Here is a 14,998-nt window from a genome sequence, read left to right on the forward strand (position 1 = left end):
GTCAGCAGTGGTGTTCCAGCAGCAGCAGGTCAGCAGTGGTGTGTCAGCAGTGGTGTGTCATCAGTGGTGTGTCTGCAGTGGCGTGTCAGCAGCGGCGTGTCTGCAGTGGTGTGTCAGCAGCGGCGTGTCAGCAGTGGTGTCAGCAGTGGAGTGTCAGCAGCGATGTGTCAGCAGTGGTGTGTCAGCAGTGGTTTGTCAGCAGTGGTATGTCAGCAGCAGTGTGTTAGCAGTATTGTCAGCAACAGCATGTCAGCAGCACCATAATAGCAGTGGTGTGTAAGCAATGGTGTGTCAGCAATAGTGTCAGCAGCGGCGTGTCAGCAGCATCGTGTCAGCAGCGACGTGTTTGCAGTGGTGGGTCAACATTTGTGTGTCAGCAGTGGTAGACAGCAGCAGTGTGTCTGCAGTGATGTGTCAGCAGTGGTGTGCCAGAAGCGATGTGTCTGCAGCGATGTGTGAGCAGTGGTGTGTCAGTAGCGATGTGTCATCAGTGGTGTAATCAGCAGCGTGTCAGCAGTGGTGTGTCTGCAGTGGAGTGTCAGCAGCGGTGTGTCAGCAGTGGTGTCAGCAGTGGCATGTCAGCAGCGATGTGTTAGCAGCGATGTGTCAGCAGCAGTGTGTCAGCATTAGTGTCAGCAGCGGCATGTCAGCAGCGGCATGTCAGCAGCGATGTGTCAGCAGCAGTGTGTCAGCATTAGTGTCAGCAGCGACATGTCAGCAGCGGCATATCAGCAGTGGTGTGTAAGCAGCGGTGTGTCAGCAATGGTGTTAGCAGCAGCATCTCAGCAGTGGCATGTGAGTAGTGGTGTGTCAGCAGTGATGTGTCAGCAGCGGCGTGTCAGAAGCGGCATGTCAGCAGTGGCGTGTCAGCAGTGGCATGTCAGCAGTTGTGTGTCAGCAGTGGTGTCACAGTGGCATCTGCAGTGGAGTGTCAGGAGCAGTGTGTCAGCAGCGGTGTGTCAGCAGTGGTGTCTGCAGCTGGGTGCCAGCAGTGGTGTGTCAGCAGTAGTGTCTGCAGCGGGGTGTCAGCAGTGGCATGTCAGCAGCAGCAATTCAGCAGCGATGTGTCAGCTGTGCTGTGTCAGCATTGGTGTGTCAGCAGTGGTGTGTCAGCAGTGGTGTCTGCAGTGACATGTCAGCAGTGTTGTGTCAGCAGTGGTGTGTCAGCAGTGGTGTCAGCAGCGGTGTGTCAGCAGCAGCTTGTCAGCATTGTTGTGTCAGCAGCGGCATGTCAGCAGTGGTTTGTCAGCAGTGGTGTATCAGCAGTGGTGTCTGCAGTAACGTGTCAGCAGCGTTCTGTTAGCAGTGATGTATTAGCAGTGGTGTGTCAGCAGTGGTGAGTCTGCAGCAGCGTGTCAGCAGTGGTGTCAGCAGTGGTGTGTCAGCAGCGATGTGTCAGCAGTGGTGTGTCAGCTGTGGTGTGTCAGCAGCGGTGTGTCAGCAGTGGTGTCAGCATCAGCATGTCAGCAGTGGCGTGTCAGCAGTGATGTGTCAGCAGCGGTGTGTCAGCAGTAGTGTCAGCAGCGGCATCTCAACAGTTGTGTGTAAGCAGTGGTGTGTCAGCAATGGTGTCAGCAGCGGTGTGTCAGCAGCAGTGTGTCAGCATTGTGTCAGCAGCATCGTGTCAGCAGTGGTGTGTCAGCAGTGGTGTGTCAGCAGTGGTGACAGCAGTGGCATGTAATCAGTAGTGTGTAAGCAGCGGTGTGTCAGCAATGGTATCAGCAGTGGCCTGGCAGCAGTGGCGTGTCAGCAGTGGTGTGTCAGCAGTGATGTTTCAGCAGTGTCGTGTCAGCAGTGGTGTGTCAGCAGCAGTGTGTCCGCAGTGTGTCAGCAGCGGCATGTCAGCAGTGGTTTGTCAGCAGTGGTGTGTCAGCAGTGGTGTCTGCAGCGGCATGTCAGCAGCAGTGTGTCTGCAGTGGTGTGTCAGCAGTGGCATGTCAGCAGCGGCGTGTCAGCAGCGGCGTGTCAGCAGCGGTGTGTCAGCAGCGGCATGACAGCAGCGGCGTGTCAGCAATAGTGGGTCAACAGTGGTTTGTCTGCAGCAGCGTGCGGCGTGCCTGCAGTGGTGTGACAACAGCGGTGTGTCAGTAGTGGTGTGAGCAGCAGCGTGTCAGCAGAGATGTGTCAGCAGCGGCGTGTCAGCAGCATCGTGTCAGCAGCGACGTGTTTGCAGTGGTGGGTCAACATTTGTGTGTCAGCAGTGGTAGACAGCAGCAGTGTGTCTGCAGTGATGTGTCAGCAGTGGTGTGCCAGAAGCGATGTGTCTGCAGCGATGTGTGAGCAGTGGTGTGTCAGTAGCGATGTGTCATCAGTGGTGTAATCAGCAGCGTGTCAGCAGTGGTGTGTCTGCAGTGGAGTGTCAGCAGCGGTGTGTCAGCAGTGGTGTCAGCAGTGGCATGTCAGCAGCGATGTGTTAGCAGCGATGTGTCAGCAGCAGTGTGTCAGCATTAGTGTCAGCAGCGGCATGTCAGCAGCGGCATGTCAGCAGCGATGTGTCAGCAGCAGTGTGTCAGCATTAGTGTCAGCAGCGACATGTCAGCAGCGGCATATCAGCAGTGGTGTGTAAGCAGCGGTGTGTCAGCAATGGTGTTAGCAGCAGCATCTCAGCAGTGGCATGTGAGTAGTGGTGTGTCAGCAGTGATGTGTCAGCAGCGGCGTGTCAGAAGCGGCATGTCAGCAGTGGCGTGTCAGCAGTGGCATGTCAGCAGTTGTGTGTCAGCAGTGGTGTCACAGTGGCATCTGCAGTGGAGTGTCAGGAGCAGTGTGTCAGCAGCGGTGTGTCAGCAGTGGTGTCTGCAGCTGGGTGCCAGCAGTGGTGTGTCAGCAGTAGTGTCTGCAGCGGGGTGTCAGCAGTGGCATGTCAGCAGCAGCAATTCAGCAGCGATGTGTCAGCTGTGCTGTGTCAGCATTGGTGTGTCAGCAGTGGTGTGTCAGCAGTGGTGTCTGCAGTGACATGTCAGCAGTGTTGTGTCAGCAGTGGTGTGTCAGCAGTGGTGTCAGCAGCGGTGTGTCAGCAGCAGCTTGTCAGCATTGTTGTGTCAGCAGCGGCATGTCAGCAGTGGTTTGTCAGCAGTGGTGTATCAGCAGTGGTGTCTGCAGTAACGTGTCAGCAGCGTTCTGTTAGCAGTGATGTATTAGCAGTGGTGTGTCAGCAGTGGTGAGTCTGCAGCAGCGTGTCAGCAGTGGTGTCAGCAGTGGTGTGTCAGCAGCGATGTGTCAGCAGTGGTGTGTCAGCTGTGGTGTGTCAGCAGCGGTGTGTCAGCAGTGGTGTCAGCATCAGCATGTCAGCAGTGGCGTGTCAGCAGTGATGTGTCAGCAGCGGTGTGTCAGCAGTAGTGTCAGCAGCGGCATCTCAACAGTTGTGTGTAAGCAGTGGTGTGTCAGCAATGGTGTCAGCAGCGGTGTGTCAGCAGCAGTGTGTCAGCATTGTGTCAGCAGCATCGTGTCAGCAGTGGTGTGTCAGCAGTGGTGTGTCAGCAGTGGTGACAGCAGTGGCATGTAATCAGTAGTGTGTAAGCAGCGGTGTGTCAGCAATGGTATCAGCAGTGGCCTGGCAGCAGTGGCGTGTCAGCAGTGGTGTGTCAGCAGTGATGTTTCAGCAGTGTCGTGTCAGCAGTGGTGTGTCAGCAGCAGTGTGTCCGCAGTGTGTCAGCAGCGGCATGTCAGCAGTGGTTTGTCAGCAGTGGTGTGTCAGCAGTGGTGTCTGCAGCGGCATGTCAGCAGCAGTGTGTCTGCAGTGGTGTGTCAGCAGTGGCATGTCAGCAGCGGCGTGTCAGCAGCGGCGTGTCAGCAGCGGTGTGTCAGCAGCGGCATGACAGCAGCGGCGTGTCAGCAATAGTGGGTCAACAGTGGTTTGTCTGCAGCAGCGTGCGGCGTGCCAGCAGTGGTGTGACAACAGCGGTGTGTCAGTAGTGGTGTGAGCAGCAGCGTGTCAGCAGAGATGTGTCAGCAGCGGTGTGTCAGCAGTGGTGTGTCAGCAGCAATGTGTCAGCAGTGATATGTCAGCATTGGTGTGTCAGCAGCGGTGTATCAGCAGTGGTGTGTCAGCAGTGGCATGTCAGCAATGGCATGTGAGCAGTTGAGTGTCAGCAGCGATGTGTCAGCAGTGGTGTTAGCAGTGCCGTGTCAGCAGCGATGTGTCAGCAGAGTTGTGTCAGTAGTGGTGTGTCAGCAGTATGCCAGCAGCAGCATGTCAGCAGTGGTTTGTCAGCAGTGGTGTGTCAGCAGTGGTGTCAGCAGCTTCGTATTAGCAGATACATGTCAGCAGTGGTGTGTCAGCAGCAGTGTGTTAGCAGTAGTGTCAGCAACAGCATGTCAGCAGCGCCATAATAGCAGTGGTGTGTAAGCAACGGTGTGTCAGCAATAGTGTCAGCAGCGGCGTGTCAGCAGCAGCATTTCAGCAGCATCGTGTCAGCAGCGACGTGTTTGCAGTGGTGGGTCAACATTGGTGTGTCAGCAGTGGTAGACAGCAGCGGCATGTCAGCAGTGGTGTGTAAGCAGCGGTGTGTCAGCAATGGTGTCAGCAGTGGCGTGGCAGCAGTGGCGTATCAGCAGTGGTGTGTCAGCAGCGGCGTGTCAGCAGTGTGTCAGCAGCGGCGTGTCAGCAGTGTGTCAGCAGCGGCATGTCAGCAGTGGTGTGTCAGCAGTGGTGTGTCAGCAGTGGTGTATGCAGCGGCATGTCAGCAGCGGCGTGTCTGCAGTGGTGTGTCAGCAGTGGCGTGTCAGCAGTGGTGTGTCAGCTGTGGTGTGTCAGCAGCGGTGTGTCAGTAGTGGTACAGCAGCAGTGTGTCAGCAGTGGTGTGTCAGCAGCAGTGTGTCAGCAGTAGTGTCAGCTGTGGTGTGTCAGCAGCAGTGTGTCAGCAGCAGTGTGTCAGCAGCGGCATGTCAGCAGTAGTGTGTCAATAGTGGTGTGTCTGCAGCAGCGTGTGGCGTGCCAGCAATGGTTTGTCAACAGTGGTGTGTCAGCAGTGGTGTCAGCAGCAGCGTGTCAGCAGCGATGTGTCAGCAGTGGTGTGTCAGCAGTGGTGTGTCAGCAGCAATGAGTCAGCAGCGATGTGTTAGCAGTGGTGTGTCAGCAGCGGCGTATCAGCAGTGGTGTGTCAGCAGTGGCATGTCAGCAGTGGCATGTCAGCAGTGGCATGTGAGCAGTTGTGTGTCAGCAGCGATCTGTCAGCAGTGGTGTTACCAGTGCCATGTCAGCAGCGATGTATCAGCAGTGGTGTGTCAGCAGTGGTATGTCAGCAGTGAGTCAGCAGCGGCATGCCAGCAGTGGTTTGTCAGCAGTGGTGTGTCAGCAGTGGTGTCAGCAGCGTCGTATCAGCAGCTACATGTCAGCAGTGGTGTGTAAGCAGCGGTGTGTCAGCATTAGTGTCAGCAGCGACATGTCAGCAGCGGCATATCAGCAGTGGTGTGTAAGCAGCGGTGTGTCAGCAATGGTGTTAGCAGCAGCATCTCAGCAGTGGCATGTGAGTAGTGGTGTGTCAGCAGTGATGTGTCAGCAGCGGCATGTCAGAAGCGGCATGTCAGCAGTGGCGTGTCAGCAGTGGCATGTCAACAGTTGTGTGTCAGCAGTGGTGTCACAGTGGCATCTGCAGTGGAGTGTCAGCAGCAGTGTGTCAGCAGCGGTGTGTCAGCAGTGGTGTCTGCAGCTGGGTGCCAGCAGTGGTGTGTCAGCAGTAGTGTCTGCAGCGGGGTGTCAGCAGTGGCGTGTCAGCAGCAGCAATTCAGCAGCGATGTGTCAGCTGTGCTGTGTCAGCATTGGTGTGTCAGCAGTGGTGTGTCAGCAGTGGTGTCTGCAGCGACATGTCAGCAGTGTTGTGTCAGCAGTGGTGTGTCAGCAGTGGTGTCAGCAGCGGCGTGTCAGCAGCAGCTTGTCAGCATTGTTGTGTCAGCAGCGGCAAGTCAGCAGTGGTGTGTCAGCAGCGGCGTGTCAGCAGTGGTTTGTCAGCAGTGGTGTATCAGCAGTGGTGTCTGCAGTAACGTGTCAGCAGCGTTCTGTCAGCAGTGATGTATTAGCAGTGGTGTGTCAGCAGTGGTGAGTCTGCAGCAGCGTGTCAGCAGTGGTGTCAGCAGTGGTGTGTCAGCAGCGATGTGTCAGCAGTGGTGTGTCAGCTGTGGTGTGTCAGCAGCGGTGTGTCAGCAGTGGTGTCAGCATCAGCATGTCAGCAGTGGCGTGTCAGCAGTGATGTGTCAGCAGCGGTGTGTCAGCAGTAGTGTCAGCAGCGGCATCTCAACAGTTGTGTGTAAGCAGTGGTGTGTCAGCAATGGTGTCAGCAGCGGCGTGTCAGCAGCAGTGTGTCAGCATTGTGTCAGCAGCATCGTGTCAGCAGTGGTGTGTCTGCAGTGGAGTGTCAGCAGCGGTGTGTCAGCAGTGGTGTCAGCAGTGGCATGTCAGCAGCGATGTGTCAGCAGCGATGTGTCAGCAGCGATGTGTCAGCAGCGGTGTGTCAGCATTAGTGTCAGCAGCGGCATGTCAGCAGCGGCATGTCAGCAGCGATGTGTCAGCAGCAGTGTGTCAGCATTAGTGTCAGCAGCGACATGTCAGCAGCGGCATATCAGCAGTGGTGTGTAAGCAGCGGTGTGTCAGCAATGGTGTTAGCAGCAGCATCTCAGCAGTGGCATGTGAGTAGTGGTGTGTCAGCAGTGATGTGTCAGCAGCGGCATGTCAGAAGCGGCATGTCAGCAGTGGCGTGTCAGCAGTGGCATGTCAACAGTTGTGTGTCAGCAGTGGTGTCACAGTGGCATCTGCAGTGGAGTGTCAGCAGCAGTGTGTCAGCAGTGGTGTGTCAGCAGTGGTGTCTGCAGCTGTGTGCCAGCAGTGGTGTGTCAGCAGTAGTGTCTGCAGCGGGGTGTCAGCAGTGGCATGTCAGCAGCAGCAATTCAGCAGCGATGTGTCAGCTGTGCTGTGTCAGCATTGGTGTGTCAGCAGTGGTGTGTCAGCAGTGGTGTCTGCAGCGACATGTCAGCAGTGTTGTGTCAGCAGTGGTGTGTCAGCAGTGGTGTCAGCAGCGGCGTGTCAGCAGCAGCTTGTCAGCATTGTTGTGTCAGCAGCGGCATGTCAGCAGTGGTGTGTCAGCAGCGGCGTGTCAGCAGTGGTTTGTCAGCAGTGGTGTATCAGCAGTGGTGTCTGCAGTAACGTGTCAGCAGCGTTCTGTCAGCAGTGATGTATTAGCAGTGGTGTGTCAGCAGTGGTGAGTCTGCAGCAGCGTGTCAGCAGTGGTGTCAGCAGTGGTGTGTCAGCAGCGATGTGTCAGCAGTGGTGTGTCAGCTGTGGTGTGTCAGCAGCGGTGTGTCAGCAGTGGTGTCAGCATCAGCATGTCAGCAGTGGCGTGTCAGCAGTGATGTGTCAGCAGCGGTGTGTCAGCAGTAGTGTCAGCAGCGGCATCTCAACAGTTGTGTGTAAGCAGTGGTGTGTCAGCAATGGTGTCAGCAGCGGCGTGTCAGCAGCGGCGTGTCAGCAGCAGTGTGTCAGCATTGTGTCAGCAGCATCGTGTCAGCAGTGGTGTGTCAGCAGTGGTGTTTCAGCAGTGGTATCAGCAGTGGCATGTAATCAGTAGTGTGTAAGCAGCGGTGTGTCAGCAATGGTATCAGCAGTGGCCTGGCAGCAGTGGCGTGTCAGCAGTGGTGTGTCAGCAGTGATGTTTCAGCAGTGTCGTGTCAGCAGTGGTGTGTCAGCAGCAGTGTGTCCGCAGTGTGTCAGCAGCGGCATGTCAGCAGTGGTTTGTCAGCAGTGGTGTGTCAGCAGTGGTGTCTGCAGTGGCATGTCAGCAGCAGTGTGTCTGCAGTGGTGTGTCAGCAGTGGCATGTCAGCAGCGGCGTGTCAGCAGCGGCGTGTCAGCAGTGGTGTGTCAGCAGCGGCATGACAGCAGCGGCATGTCAGCAATAGTGGGTCAACAGTGGTGTGTCTGCAGCAGCGTGCGGCGTGCCAGCAGTGGTGTGACAACAGCGGTGTGTCAGTAGTGGTGTGAGCAGCAGCGTGTCAGCAGCGATGTGTCAGCAGCGGTGTGTCAGCAGTGGTGTGTCAGCAGCAATGTGTCAGCAGTGATATGTCAGCATTGGTGTGTCAGCAGCGGTGTATCAGCAGTGGTGTGTCAGCAGTGGCATGTCAGCAATGGCATGTGAGCAGTTGAGTTTCAGCAGCGATGTGTCAGCAGTGGTGTTAGCAGTGCCGTGTCAGCAGCAATGTGTCAGCAGAGTTGTGTCAGTAGTGGTGTGTCAGCAGTATGCCAGCAGCAGCATGTCAGCAGTGGTTTGTCAGCAGTGGTGTGTCAGCAGTGGTGTCAGCAGCGTCGTATTAGCAGATACATGTCAGCAGTGGTGTGTCAGCAGCAGTGTGTTAGCAGTAGTGTCAGCAACAGCATGTCAGCAGCGCCATAATAGCAGTGGTGTGTAAGCAACGGTGTGTCAGCAATAGTGTCAGCAGCGGCGTGTCAGCAGCAGCGTTTCAGCAGCATCGTGTCAGCAGCGACGTGTTTGCAGTGGTGGGTCAACATTGGTGTGTCAGCAGTGGTAGACAGCAGCGGCATGTCAGCAGTGGTGTGTAAGCAGCGGTGTGTCAGCAATGATGTCAGCAGTGGCATGGCAGCAGTGGCGTATCAGCAGTGGTGTGTCAGCAGCGGCGTGTCAGCAGTGTGTCAGCAGCGGCGTGTCAGCAGTGTGTCAGCAGCGGCATGTCAGCAGTGGTTTGTCAGCAGTGGTGTGTCAGCAGTGGTGTATGCAGCGGCATGTCAGCAGCGGCGTGTCTGCAGTGGTGTGTCAGCAGTGGCGTGTCAGCAGTGGTGTGTCAGCTGTGGTGTGTCAGCAGCGGTGTGTCAGTAGTGGTACAGCAGCAGTGTGTCAGCAGTGGTGTGTCAGCAGCAGTGTGTCAGCAGTAGTGTCAGCTGTGGTGTGTCAGCAGCAGTGTGTCAGCAGCAGTGTGTCAGCAGCGGCATGTCAGCAGTAGTGTGTCAATAGTGGTGTGTCTGCAGCAGCGTGTGGCGTGCCAGCAATGGTGTGTCAACAGTGGTGTGTCAGCAGTGGTGTCAGCAGCAGCATGTCAGCAGCAATGTGTCAGCAGTGGTGTGTCAGCAGTGGTGTGTCAGCAGCAATGAGTCAGCAGCGATGTGTTAGCAGTGGTGTGTCAGCAGCGGCATATCAGCAGTGGTGTGTCAGCAGTGGCATGTCAGCAGTGGCATGTGAGCAGTTGTGTGTCAGCAGTGGTGTGTCAGCAGTGGTGTGTCAGCAGTGGTGTGTCAGCAGTGGTGTGTCAGCAGCAATGAGTCAGCAGTGATGTGTTACCAGTGCCGTGTCAGCAGCGATGTATCAGCAGTGGTGTGTCAGCAGTGGTGTGTCAGCAGTGAGTCAGCAGCGGCATGCCAGCAGTGGTTTGTCAGCAGTGGTGTGTCAGCAGTGGTGTCAGCAGCGTCGTATCAGCAGCTACATGTCAGCAGTGGTGTGTAAGCAGCGGTGTGTCAGCATTAGTGTCAGGAGCGGCGTGTCAGCAGAGGGATGTGAGCAGTGGTGTGTCAGCAGCAGTGTGTCAGCAGTGGCGTGTCAGCAGCGACATGTCAGCAGTAGTGTCAGCAGTGGTGTGTCAGCAGCGGTGTGTCAGCAGTGTGTCAGCAGTGGCATGTCAGCAGTGGTTTGGCAGCAGTGGTGTGTCAGCAGTGGTGTCAGCAGCGTTGTGTCAGCAGCAACGTGTCAGCAGTGGTGTGTCAGCAGTGGTGTATCAGCAGTAGTGTCAGCAGCGGCATATCAGCAGTGACATGTCAGTAATGGTGTGTAAGCAGCGGTGTGTCAGCAATGGTGTCAGCAGTGGCATGTCAGCAGCGGCATGTCAGCAGTGGTGTGTCAGCAGTGATGTGTCAGCAGCGATGTGTCAGCAGCAGCATGTCAGCAGTGGCATGTCAGCAGTTGTGTATCAGTAGTGGTGTGTCAGCAGTGGTATCTGCAGCAGCATGTCAGCAGCCGTGTGTCAGCAGTGGTGTGTCAGCAGTGGTGTGTCAGCAGTGGTGTAAGTAGCAGTGTGTCAGCAGCAGCTTGTCAGCAGCAGCGTGTCAGCAGCAGCATGTCAGCAGTGCTGTGTCAGCAGTGGTGTCAGCAGTGATGTGTCAGCAGTGGTGTGTCAGAAGCGATGTGTCTGCAGCGATGTGTCAGCAGTGGTGTCAGCAGTGGTGTGTCAGCAGTGGTGTGTCAGCAGTGGTGTGTCAGCAGCGGTGTCATCAGCAGCGGGTCAGCAGTGGTGTGTCTGCGGTGGTGTGTCAGCAGCGATATGTCAGCAGTGGTGTCAGCAGCGATGTGTCAGCAGCGATGTGTCAGCAGCGATGTGTCAGCAGTGGTGTGTCAGCAGCAGCGTGTCAGCAGTGATGTGTCAGCAGTGGTGTGTCAGCAGTGGTGTGTCAGCAGTGGTGTGTCAGCAGAGGCATCAGCAGGGATGTATCAGCAGTGGTGTGTCACCAATTGTGTGTAAGCAGTGGTGTGTCACCAGAGGTGTGTCAAAAGTATTGTGTCTGCAGCGGCTTCTTAGCAGCGGCATGCCAGCAGTGGCGTGTCAGCAGTGGTTTCAGCAGCGATGTTTCAGCAGTGGTGTGTCAGCAGTGGTGTCAGCAGTGGCGTGTCAGCAGCGGCATGTCAGCAGAGGTTTGTCAGCAGAGGTGTGTCTGCAGTGGTGTGTCTGCAGTGGCGTGTCTGCAGTGGCGTGTCAGCAGCGGTGTGTCAGCAGTGGCATGTCAGCAGTTGTGTGTCTCAGTGGCATCTGCAGCAGTGTCAGCAGTGGTGTGTCAGCAGTGGTGTGTCAGCAGCGGCATGTCAGCAGTGGTGTGTCAGCAGCGGCGTGTCAGCAGTGGTTTGTCAGCAGTGGTGTGTCAGCAGTGGTGTCTGCAGTAACGTGTCAGCAGAGGCATGTCAGCAGTGATGTATTAGCAGTGATGTATTAGCAGTGGTGTGTCAGAAGTGGTGTGCCTGCAGTGGCGTGTCAGCAGTGGAGTGTCTGCAGTGGTGTGTCAGCAGTGGTGTATCAGCAGTGCTGTCAGCAGTGGTGTGTCAGCAGCTGTTAGACCTGCGAACCTTGGCGGGAGTCTCCCTTCCACTTTTTGTCGCTGTGCCTCATGTGTTTTGCTGGTGTTAGCTGCTCAGAGCACTGTGCCACTGCCAACCAGTGCCACAGTGCAAGTGCTCCCTATTTAAAATGTATATGACCCTAAAGGGCCGGTAGGTGGGCTATAGCGGTCACTCACACCTGTGCTCGCTCCAAGAGAGGCATCTGCAAAAAAAAAAAAGAAAACGAGCTAAGGCAACGCGCACACCGATACCGGAGAGCCCGAGTTAAGGTTTCGCACACCAGTGCAGGAGAGCCGAGCCAAGGCTTCGCACACCAGCGCAGGAGAGCCGAGCCAAGGCCTCGCACACACCGGCGCAGGAGAGCCGAGCCAAGGCCTCCCACACACCGGCGCAGGAGAGCCGAGCCAAGGCCTCGCACACACCGGCACTGGCGGGCCGAGCCAAGGCCTCTCACACACTAGCACATGAGAGTCCGGCAGAGACAGGAGAAAACTTGAGGACCGATGAACAGGGCAGGTCCGACACCAGCGAGGGCTCCGGGAGCCTGCTCTCCACCACCGGGGAAGATAGCCCTCCTGCAGCAATGTCCAGAAATGGATATTTTTTTGAGGAGACAGGTTACCTTAAGTGTGATACGGATGAAGGCTGTGAAACTAAAGAAGATGGTGGAGGAGGAGGAGATGAGCTCTTTGACACTGTTCAGTCTTCAATTGTTTCTGGTGAAAGCATACGTTTTTTTGTGAACGTCAACTTGGAAGTACCACAGAGTATCGCAGAAAATGACGGTAATGGCTGTGTATTATTGCATACATCAAGGAAATATCTAAAATTAAAGAATTTTGAAGAAGAGGTGCGAGCACACCGTGATCTTGATGGATTCCTGGCCAGAGCCAGTATCATTCTAGATGAGACTGCAACCTCTCTTGATGACATCCTGAGAGAAATGCTGAAACATTTTGCAGAAGACTCCGATAATACAGAGCCAAGTTGCAACTTTGACAAAATCATGAGCACTTTATTCACTGATTCAGGGACAGCGAGAGAAGGGAAAGTTCATCTCCTTTCAGACACAATTCAAGGAGTAACTGCAACTGCCACTGGTGTGCAATACCAGCAATCCTGGCTTTGTATCATTTGCACTATAAAAGCACTTCAGCGACGTCATGTTTGCATCAGTCGATTGGAAAGGCCTCAGAACTGGGGTGAGAACTCCTGCGAAGTGAGATTTGTCATATTAGTCTTGGCTCCCCCTAAAATGAAAAGCACTAAAACTGCAACTGAAGTGGGTCGCACCTTTGCAACGATATTTTCGGACATTGCATTCCGTCAGAAACTTCTTGAAACCAAAACAGAAGAAGAATTTAAGGATGCCTTAGTACATCAGCGTCATTTGCTAACTAATCAGGGTCCCTCCATTCTGAATGAAAGTCATAAAGTACAAAACCAAAAGCCTCTCAAGATCCAGGACTTTTATAATATTGGTAATGGGATTTTTGAAGATATATCACGCAGGTTGCCAGTGTACCCTCAGGACTTCACTGATGGTATTATTGGACATAATAAAGCCATTGGAAAGTACATCACAACAATGATTTTTCTATATTTTGCCTGTCTCTTGCCTTGTATCGCATTTGGTTCCCTGAATGATGAGAGCACTAAAGGTGCTATTGATGTGCAGAAGACTATTATTGGTCAGTGCATCGGTGGAGTTGTTTATGCACTCTTTTCTGGACAGCCATTAGTTGTACTTTTAACGACCGCCCCGCTGGCTTTATATATTAACCTGATTAGAGGAATATGTGATGACTACAATTTGGATTTTAAAGCTTTCTATGCCTGGACAGGGCTATGGAACAGTTGCTTTCTTGTGTTATATGCCCTATTTAACTGCAGTCTGTTAATGAAACTCTTTAAAAGGTCAACTGAAGAAATCATAGCACTTTTTATATCCATTACGTTTGTCTTGGATGCACTTAAAGGCATAATAACATTTTTTTAAAAATACTACTATGTCTACCCTAACACATATGATGAGAAGGAGCATGGAGACACTTTTCTGAGCCTCGTCAACTCAAGTGCACTCAACTCCAGCTTTCTTAATTCGTCGTTGGCCAGTTCCACAATACCATTTAATGAGACGGGCGGGCATGAAAGTGCACAACCTGGACGGGAAAAGGCTGTCCTAAGCCTCATGTTGATGCTGGGCACTCTGTGGCTGGGCCATACACTCTATCAATTTAAAAAAAGCCCGTACCTCCATTCAAGGGTCCGTGAAATTTTGTCTGACTGTGCCTTACCCATATCTGTCATAGCTTTCTCAATTGTTGGATCATATTTCTTCAAAGAGATAAAAATTGCAACATTTAACTACATCGAAAGTGAGAGCTTATTTGTGCTCGCACCAATTGGGTCCCTCTCACTAGGTTCTGTAATGAGTGGCATGGGACTTGGATTCCTTCTTTTAATGCTTTTCTTCATAGAGCAAAATATAGTAGCGTCTCTCACCAATGCACCTGAGAACAGGCTTGTGAAAGGAACCGCTTATCATTGGGATCTTCTTCTTGTTGCTTTGATTAACACTGGGATGTCGGTCTTTGGATTACCTTGGATTCATGCAGCATTTCCCCACTCTCCAATGCATGTCCGTACACTGGCTAATGTAGAAGAACGTGTAGAAAATGGTCACATCTACGGGACAATAGTGAGTGTAAAGGAGACACGTTTAACATCTCTGGTAGCAAACATTCTTGTGGGCCTTTCCCTTTTCCTTCTTCCTTTTCCACTGCAGTGGATTCCAAAGCCAGTACTCCAAGGTCTTTTCCTGTATATCGCTTTAACCTCCATTGATGGCAGCCAGCTCTTTGAGAGAGTAGCCCTTCTTTTGAAAGAACAGACTGCTTACCCACCAACTCATTATATCCATAGAGTTCCTCAGAGAAAGATCCACTATTTCACAGGGTTACAGGTTCTCCAGCTCATTATCCTTTGCGGATTTGGAATGTCGCCCCTGCCTTACATGAAAATGATCTTTCCTCTGATCATGATAGGAATGATACCAATCAGGTATAACCTGCTTCCCAGGATTATTGAATCAAAATATCTTGATGCAATGGATGCAGAGCATTGAAGTTTCAAATGCAAATCACAGCTTTATTTCAGAAGTGAAAACTGCAACATTTTCAGAAAAAGGGAAGATTTCTCATTGCTGTGTTCAGTTGTCGCTCTGTTTTGTCAGTATTCTATGAAGGCATTTAATATACTGTGGTGTGCTAGAAAAGGATTATCCCATTTTCTGTGTGTATAACACAAAAGAAAATTCTCTGGTGCAAACAGACTATCTGAAGACCACTTTCATCAAGCAAACCTATACATCACCAAAAATGCTTACTCAAACTCTTTTTTGTTATCCCTTAATTTTAAGGAAGATTTTATTTTTTTAGATGTTCGCGTCTCAGAGGAACCAATTAATATATGTAAATGGCATTTGACTTGTGATTTTAACAATTGTGAGATTAATCTAGAGTGTGGCATTTGTATTTCATTGTACAGTGGCATTTCTGTTCTTGCCATTTTCTCTGGGTAGATAAGCCTATTCACATTACTAAGTACTGAGGAAAACTAGACACTTAAGAACCTGACCTAGTGTTTCTGCAAATGTACCCGGGCTATGCATATGTAGGTTTACTTAGTCACAATGTAGCATTTCTGACAGGTTTAAGCTATTAAATAGTAAATTGAACCTTTCCTGTATGTTACCTCTAACTTCATGTAGCAATGTTATTTATTTTTTAAATCAACTGGAATCACATACCAACACAGAATATATGATATACATCTGCGTAACATGGGCGAATCATAGAGAATCCACATGTGCATACTATTGATATTGTGTACATAAAGTATCTTTGAACAGCCTACGATAAAGAACCTAGCTTTATTTGCTTATATCTAAACAAAGGTT

The 14,998-nt window shown here is 52.7% G+C and overlaps 1 pseudogene; it reads left to right on the forward strand.

The window, feature by feature from the left end:
* Positions 1 to 11,350: 11,350 nt before the first annotated feature.
* LOC146769254 (solute carrier family 4 member 11 pseudogene) lies at positions 11,351 to 14,770 on the forward strand (annotated as a pseudogene).
* The last annotated feature ends 228 nt before the right edge of the window (positions 14,771 to 14,998 follow it).

This window comes from Triturus cristatus, unplaced genomic scaffold (genome assembly GCF_964204655.1).
Source record: "Triturus cristatus unplaced genomic scaffold, aTriCri1.1 SCAFFOLD_507, whole genome shotgun sequence".
In the NCBI taxonomy this organism is placed as follows: Eukaryota; Metazoa; Chordata; class Amphibia; order Caudata; family Salamandridae; genus Triturus; species Triturus cristatus.